We start from the raw sequence: 7489 nt of genomic DNA on the forward strand, positions 1-7489 counted from the left end.
GACGAGGCAGTCTGCTTCCCTAAAGGTTTACAGCCTTGGAAACCCAGTGGGGGCTGCTGTGAGTCGGAACTGACCACAGCAGTGGGTTGGGTCCAGTGTGTGGGCTTCAGCACCCGGCAGTCCTGCCCCTGCTGTCCCCACCTGCTCCCCAGCTTCTGAGGTTCTGCCCCTTGTCCTGCAAACGATCACCAAGAATCTCCTTTCTCTCAGGCCTGCACCTCCGACAGTGGGACCCAGGCCTGCCCAATGCCCTCACTGACACCCTGCTGCCCCCTATTCACCGTGCACCCAGCCCTCACAGTCCTCGTGCCCTGCCCTCAGTCTCCCACGCTCCACCCTTGCCCCCACCCCTTACCAAGCCTTAGCCAATCACACTCCAGGCCCAGGCCCTCACTTCACCCCATACCCCACCATCACTGTCTCTCCTCCCCACACTCAACCCCCCAGCATGGGTACACTGAGGACCCGCTCTTCCCAGGGCGGGAGCTGTGCCCTCGCAGGCCCCCAGCTCCTGGCTCACAGGTGTCCATGTGGGGCTGTTGTGAAGGGGTTTGTCTTGGCTCCTACCACAAAGGGGACACCATGAAATCGTCCTGGTGGCTCCACCCATCTGGGGCAGAGGTGGCATGAACCAGCCTCAAGCTTTTGGCTGGTCCCCAGGACTCCTTGCCGTAAGGTCAGTGACTAGAGGACAAGCCCTCTGGAACCAGCTACAGAGGCGCAAGGACGATGTGATGATCGGTGATCATGATCGGTGATCGACAAGCTAACAAGGATGCCTGTGGGGATGGTGGCCTGGAGCATGGCCACCGGAGTCAGGGCTCGCTGTAGGGCGTGGCTCTCGTCCTCAGCACCTGGGAGGACAGGCAACTCCTGGGATTATCACCCTTCACAGGTGGAGAAACGGAGGCTCAGAGGGCACCTCCTTGGTGGCTGTATGAGAGCCCAGGGCTGCAGTAACAAAGGACCACAATTGGGTGGTTCATAAGGACAGTTCTGGGGGCCAGGAGTCTAAAATCAAGTGGTCAGCTGGGCCATGCTCTCCCTGAAGGCCTTGGGAGGACCCTACCTGCCTCTCCCAGGTGTTCTTCATGTCTGCTCCATAGTCACAACGTCATCTTCCCTCTGTCTCTTTTCTTTCAGAAGGGACCACTAGAAGGGACCACTAGGTGGGATGAGGGACCTCTGGTAGCATAGTGGCTAAGGCACTGGACTGCTAACCAGAAGGCTGGAGGTTCAAACCCACCAGCCACTCCTCGGAAGGAAGATGGGGCAATCTACTTCCGTAGTGATACTGCCTCGGAGACCCAAGGAGGGGTCACTATGAGTCGGGTCTGAGTCGACGGCACATAACAACAACAACAGATGGGATGAGGGCAGCCATAGGCGCTCATACAGCCACCAAGTAGATGGCCGGCCTTGGGCACTCAGTGTGACCTCATTGAATTTAACTGATGACGTCTTTAAAGGCTGTAATTCTAAACAAGGTCATGTTCACAGGGTTTTGGGTCAGGACTTCAATGTATCTCTTTTGGGATTGTGTGCAGTGAATTACTTCATATGGGCCTTCTAGCCATAGTCTTTGTGACTCCCACACATTGATGGGGGGACTGTGCAAATAAGGGGCTTATACCAGAAGAATGAACAAACCTGTGTTGGAGGAAGTACAGCCGGAATGCTCCTTGGAGGCAAGATTGGCCAGACTTCAGCTCACCTACTTTGGTCATGTTGTCAGAAGGGACCATTTCCTGGAGAAGGATGTCATGGTTGGTAAGGTGGAGGGTCAGTGAAAAAGGGGAAGGCACTCAACGGGATGTGCTGACACAGTGGCTGCAGTGATGGGCTCAGGCACAGCGATGAGGAGGAGGCTGGAGCAGGTTGGAGCAGTGTGTGTTCCTTCGCACACGGGGTCACTGTGCATTGGAGCCAGCTCCACGGCACCCAACAGCAATTTGGTCCACAAGGCACAAGGGGAATTGGACAGCTTGCTGCTGCTGGAGTAAGGTGTCCAGAACCTGTGATGGTTAAGGTGATGTGTCACTTGGCTGGGCTGTGACTTTCAGTGGTTCGGCAGTAATGATGTAATTTGGCAGTTGTGCCATGATGTCTTCTCCCTCCATTTTGTGGTCTGATGTAATTATCCTTCATTTTGTGATGTGATGTAAATCCAGCCTCTATGCCTGTGGTCATGGTCCCATTTTGGAGTGAGTTGCATGTTGTGTTAATGAGGCAGGATTAGGGTGGGTTGTATCTTGAGTCACTGCCTTACTAGCGAGTATGACTCAAGTCACCACCCTTACTGAAGTCACACCCTTGCGTGAGTCACACCTTTTATCTTACAAGAGCTCAAAGGACAGAGAAGCCAGCAGAGAGAGGGTACCTGGCTACATCAAGAAAGAAGAGCCAGGAGCAGAGTGCATCCTTCGAACCTGGGGTCCCTGTGCTGAGAACCTCCTCGACCCAGGAGATGAGCTCTGACACCAGAGGTGGTGAGAGACAGAAGCGGGAGACTGGCAGGAGACAGCATGACGGGGTCCTGGCCCAGACAGCAAGAAAGCTGAGCACCTTCCGGCGGGTTTACTGGTGGGAGCCTCTAGGCATTTGGCAGAGCGAGGTTCAGTGACCTAGAGGAAGAAAGCTGAGTGTCTTGGGGCCGAGACTTTCGGGCGGAGTGGGGTGCTCCTGGGCACTTACTGGCAGAGCTAAAGGGCTTTGTAACACTTGCCCAAACAGGGCAGAGGACAGACCAAGAGGCTGAGGGCCAGAGGGAGGCGTGCCTGTGGGCATGGCCAAGAGGAGTCCTGACTGAAGAACTGGATCCTGACTCTAACACTGAATTGTATACCCTGTTACTTTCTTCCGACGGTCGCTGAGCTCCATGTGCCCATCGCAGTGAATTCTGCAGCCCAGCAGAGAAGCAGAGAGTGCCATGGGAGGGACAGTTGGTGTAGAGTGGGTGGGAAGAGGTTGGAGGGTGGCACCATGTCTAACTTCTGCCTCACAGGAAGGTGGTGCCTTAGGCCGATGCTCATAGTGTTTCTCTCTTCCCCTCCTGAAGCTAGAGGTCAGAGGTCCCACCACGCCGTTTTTACAGGGGACACAATTCAGTCCAGCACTGTGCCAAAGGTGTGGCTTGGGAAACGTGCAGCACACCTGGCCCTAGCCATGGGCCAGCATTGTTTAAACCATCCTACCTGAGTCTGCTAGCCAGGTGGGCAGGGAACTCCGGTGCCCCAGGAGGGGCTGCGTTGGCCAGGAGGAGGCTTTCCAGAGAGGCAGCAGAGCCCCCAGCAGTGACGCATCGGCTAGGCCTCTCACCACTGGCACAGCCCCAGGAGGAAGCCCCAGGAGGCCCTGACAGACTGGACAGACCAGACGGACGAGCCGTCCTGCTGCCTGCCCCCAGCAAGGGCTCACCGGGCCTCAGCCATTAACTGATACTGTTAGTGATGGCCTGGTGGCGTCCCTCTATGGGCTTTGCTGGAAGGCAAATGCAGGAGACAGGTCAGTGGGCTCCCCCCTTTCCCCCAGCCCACCCCCGTCTAGCCAGGGCCCTGGGGTCTGGCATGGCTCTACTGGGGGCCACAGCAGGTCCTCACACTGGCTGGCACCCTCCTGGAGGTGGCTCCCTCTGGCCACATGCTGGCTGGGTGCCCCACACCACAGGGGCCTGACGCACAGGTGCTTCCGTAAAGCTGACCCCCACACCCAGGCATCTCCACCCACAGAGCAAATGCCGCCCTTCGGTCTTGTGTGGTTGGTTGTTCTAAGAGCTTGTTCTTCACATGACTGTCCGCTTCATGGCCCTGTCTGTGGTCTGGCTGTAAGTTGGTCCCCAGGGCTGGGTTCAGTTCCGGCCTTGAAGGGGTCGAAGAGCCAGTCTCTGGGGCTCCACCAGTCTCTATCAGACCAGGGAGTCTGGCCTTTCTTAGACTTTTAAAGTTTGTTCTGCGTGTTTCTTCCTTTCAGTCCAGCACTGTCTATGGTCCCAACTGCCATGGTCGATAGAGGTTCCACCAGCTGCTCTTTATGCTGCTGCGGGGGGCATGGGGCTGGGGTGCAAGGAGGAGGAGCAGAGATTTGGGCCACAGGCCACCTTCACTGGGGCCTCTGCCCACCTCGAGGGTTCCTTGGAGAACTGTGGCTTGGGGCCTGGTGAGTTTGTCAGCAAACAGCCAACTCCACAGGGCACCCCAATTCTGGGAGCACCCCAGGTGCTTGTGGTGGAGGGCAGCTGTCAGTGCCACGTGTGTGGCACCAGGACCCCCCCCCCAGCAGCGGCAGCGCCCCCCCCAGGGCACCAGAGCTCCCTGCCCACCTGTCAGGTGACACGCAGGTGAGACGTTTGAACCATGGTTGGCCCATTGCTGCATCTAGCCGTGCTGCCTGCTTCCCAAAGCCACACCCTCAGCCACGTCCAGGATTGACTCCTGGCCCCACATTAATGTGTCCATTAAAAAAGTTAACAGAAACAGGTGAGGTTAAATTTAATAATATGTTTTATTTAACTCAATGTATCCAAAATATTATAATTTCAACATGTAATAAAAAAATTATTAACGACTTGTTTTACATTCTTCTTTTATCTGAAGTCTGTGAGATCCAGTGTATACTTTGCAGTTAGAAAACCCTCTGTCGTGGAGTCGATTCTAACCCTTAGTGCCCCTAGAGGACAAAGTGGAACTGCCCCGCAGGGTTTCCAAAGTTGTCAGTCTTTAAGGAAGCAGACTGCCTTAGCTTTCTCCCGTAGAGTGGCTGGTGGGTTTAAATCACCAACCTTCTGGTTTGCAGCTGAGTGTGTAACCACTGCACCACCAGGACTCCTTCACTTAGAACCCACTTTAACTCAGACCAGTCACACGTCAAGTGCTCAGTGGCCTTGTGTGGCTGTGGTCACTGTGCTGGGCAGTGCAGGCCGTGGGAGGGGCCGGCCACATTGCAGTATTGAAAACACAGTCTGACTGAGTGCCATGCGAGTGGGGAAGGCTCAGCTTTCTAGCATGGCTTCAAGTTCCAGTTCTCTGCAGGGTCCTGGCAAGCCCAACCGAGACGTGTCAGAAGTCCTGCGTCCGTGTGCTTTGGAAAACATACATGAGCCTGGTGCTTCATACTAGCTGCTTCTGGCTTGAGGCACCTGGGGCTTCAGGGAGGTGGAAACTGGTTCGAATCCAGTCTCCAAGGACGGGAGGGATCTGCAGAGAGGAGGGGGGAGGGGAGATCCCAGGCAGAGCGAGGGACGTCTAACCAGGAACAGTGTCAGTGATCACGGATGTGCCCTCTCTGGACAGTGGCCCTGTATGTGCACGATCTCAGTTGATGCCTTTTGTCCCAGCGTACATATCTGCAACACCCTTCACAGTGCACAAACTGGGCCCGCCTGCCGACTCGCAGGTGGGCAGCGCTGTCTCAGAGAAGTTAGGGAAGTGATCGAGGGCACACAGCATCTAGTTGCAGGCTGGGCTTGTAACTAAAGGTCTGTGACTCCAAAGCCCTGAGGCTGGGTCCCCCAGCGCTCTTCCCACACCAAGGTGCCAGTGGCTGAGAGCTTAGGATGAGAGGGAGGGCAGGGAAGGAAGAGCACCTCCAAGGCCCTCACAGGTCAGCTTTGCAGGTTCATAGCCTTCGTTAAAGCAGCCCCAATGGGACCGCACATGAGTGCATCCTTAGCAGCCCTGTGGGGGGCCTGCCCCGGGGAGCGGGAGGCCTGGCCTTTGCTGGGGCAGCCCCTCCTGTTCAGAGCCCCAGGAGGCTGAACAACGGGGCTCCTGGGGCCAGTCCTGCCCCTGCTTGGGGACCCTTGCCCTCGATCCGAGAGCAGAGAGGGGCCCGCTGGGGGCTGCATCCTGCTTGAGCACTACTTTCCCTCTTTGGGGAGGGGTACCAAGGGCCCCGGTCGCCACCAGGTGCTTGTTGGGACAAAGTGACTGCAATCCAAATAGCTGCTGGCCGCCTGGAGGAAGCGGACCAAGGACGCTGGGCTGGTGCCGTCTCCCTGTGGGGCCCGCCAGGGCCTGGTGCATGCTCCCTTGGCTCTGTGCAAACATGTTGAGAAATGGCTCCTGAAAGGCAAATGTTAGCTTAGCTAGTGGCCAGCGGGGCCACGTCAGCTGGGTTGTGACTCCTTGCACTGCCTGGGGCTCTGACAACGTGGCGGCAAACAGCAGAGCCACCCCCCCTTCCTTCTTCCACAGCCTCTGGGTCACCCCAGAGCCAAAGATGTGTCTAAGGTACGTGTAGAAATGATGGGCAGGTGTCTGGCCCTCTCTCTGACCTCACAACAGTGTGTGTGTGGGGGTCATTATCAGCACCAACAGCCCAAGGCAGATTCTAGGCGGAAGTCAGATGTACCTCCTTCCCTCCAACCTTTTCACCCACTGCGACACCAATGTCCCTCCCATGGTGCTATCTCTCTGCTGGGTCCCATAACTCATTGCAAAGGCCACACAAAACTCAGACAAGATTCACAGGGATGGGATTTATTCGGGAAGTAAAGGCTACAACTCAGGAGCAGAAATGACTCAGGACACAGCTTCTCAGCCCTGCCCGAAGGCAAGTCTCTCCCTGGTCCTTGGCCTGTACGCCCTCGGCCCCTCGGCCCCCGGGTCTCTTGGGCCAGCCAGGCCTCTGCCCTGCTGCCGCAAGTGTTACAAGTTCTTTAATGGCACCAATAAGTGCCTGTGGGCACCCTGCTCCGCCAGCAATCCTCACCCAGTGGGCGTTCAGCTCTTATTCGGGGGGTTGGCCAGCCTAGCTCACCAAGGGCCTGGGGGCACTGCGCTCTGCAGTGACTGACCCCTCCCGCCAGTGACTGCCCTGCTCCGTGGGCCAGGCAGCCCTCTGCACTGTCGCGGGCCCATCTCTTGGTGCTGCTGTGGCCATTTCCCTGCCCCGCTTCTTGCTGCCTTACACCATCTCTGATGTTACAGCGCTCTGTCTCCTGGGAGTAGGAGGTTCTCAGCACAGGGACCCCGGATTCAAAGGACACATTCTGCTCCCATCTCTTCTTCTTGGTGGTAGTGGCCCCGTGTTTTTGCCTCTGGAGTGGCTCATTTTAAGCCTGGTGGGGTGACAAAGCTGACCAATCCACTCATTAGTGTTCCATACACCTTGTTTGCATGGGCCCATGCACCTTCTTTGCCTTTTTAGCAAGTTGGCCAATCCCCTTGGTGAGTCACAGGCACCTTATTTACATAGTCCCACCCAGTCATTTGGTGGCCTGTGGTGCAGTGAATAGCTTGGTTTGGCTTTTCTATCCATAGCCTTTATAATTCCCACTGGATTATTGGGTGGAACCATGCAAATAAGGTATGTAAAACTCTGATGTTGGGGAGGCGGGGCAAGATGGCGGACTAGGCAGAAGGATTGCACAGACCCTCTTCAACAAAGAAAAGGGAAACCAATTAACATAGACACAGAAGATAATCTTGGACCCCTGAGCCTTGAAGGAAAGGATGCAGAATTGGACTAAACCCCAACTAGCAGAAGAATT

The sequence above is a fragment of the Orycteropus afer genome, unplaced genomic scaffold (assembly GCF_000298275.1).
Source record: "Orycteropus afer afer isolate SDZICR_OR568_19922 unplaced genomic scaffold, OryAfe1.0 scaffold00174, whole genome shotgun sequence".
Taxonomy (NCBI): domain Eukaryota; kingdom Metazoa; phylum Chordata; class Mammalia; order Tubulidentata; family Orycteropodidae; genus Orycteropus; species Orycteropus afer.